General features: G+C 33.8%; 1 protein-coding gene across 1 annotated transcript in view; it reads right to left on the bottom strand.

The window, feature by feature from the left end:
• The window catches only part of LOC106463071 (fatty acyl-CoA reductase 1-like), a 34,549-nt gene that overhangs the window by 19,529 nt on the left and 14,307 nt on the right, over positions 1 to 713 (bottom strand). The gene's annotated exons all lie outside the window — the stretch shown is intronic.

Here is a 713-nt window from a genome sequence, read left to right as displayed (position 1 = left end):
GAAAATATAATTCGTTAAAATATTGTTTTTAAAGCAATAGGTTTCTTAATATTATAAATTTTCAAAATACTGGAAAAATTATGTCAATACTTTTTAGCAATTGATAATTACATTAAAATGAGAAATAATTCTGATATATTTTATACTGGTGATTAAACAGGCAAGATCTACGCTACTAATCCTTTCTTCACCCATCTCTTGGTAGGTCAGCATAGGTTTACGGTCTTAAAACGCCAAAACCCGGAGTTAGATTCTCTACGGTAGACAAAGTGCGGATAGCTTTGTTTGTTTGTAATGAAGCACAAAGCTACACAATGGGCTATCCGTGCTCTGCCCACCACGGGTATCTAAGAACCGGATTCTAGCGTTCTAATTCCGCAGACATATCGCTGTGCTACTGGGTGGCAAGCCCATTGTGTGACTTTGCGCTGAAATAAACAAACATTTCTCTACTCAGAGTTATCCTTGGGCAAGTAACATCGTCTAATATTTAGCAAATGTCACAAATTGACTAAAGATGTTTCCCTATCTGGGAAATGCCATATGAATTATGTTTAATTATTTACTTTTCAGATAATTACTATTTCGGCAAGTGAGACGAAATTGTTCAAAAATTAACCTATATTCTTAATTCTAATAAAAAAAAATCAATAAAATGTTTCAAATAGTCAAAAGGTGAAGCTATGTGACACCTGACGAATCAGAATACTTCC

This window comes from Limulus polyphemus, unplaced genomic scaffold (assembly GCF_000517525.1).
Source record: "Limulus polyphemus unplaced genomic scaffold, Limulus_polyphemus-2.1.2 Scaffold1317, whole genome shotgun sequence".
Taxonomy (NCBI): domain Eukaryota; kingdom Metazoa; phylum Arthropoda; class Merostomata; order Xiphosura; family Limulidae; genus Limulus; species Limulus polyphemus.
Note: the sequence above shows the minus strand (reverse complement) of the source record. Positions and strands in the feature narration are given on the sequence as shown.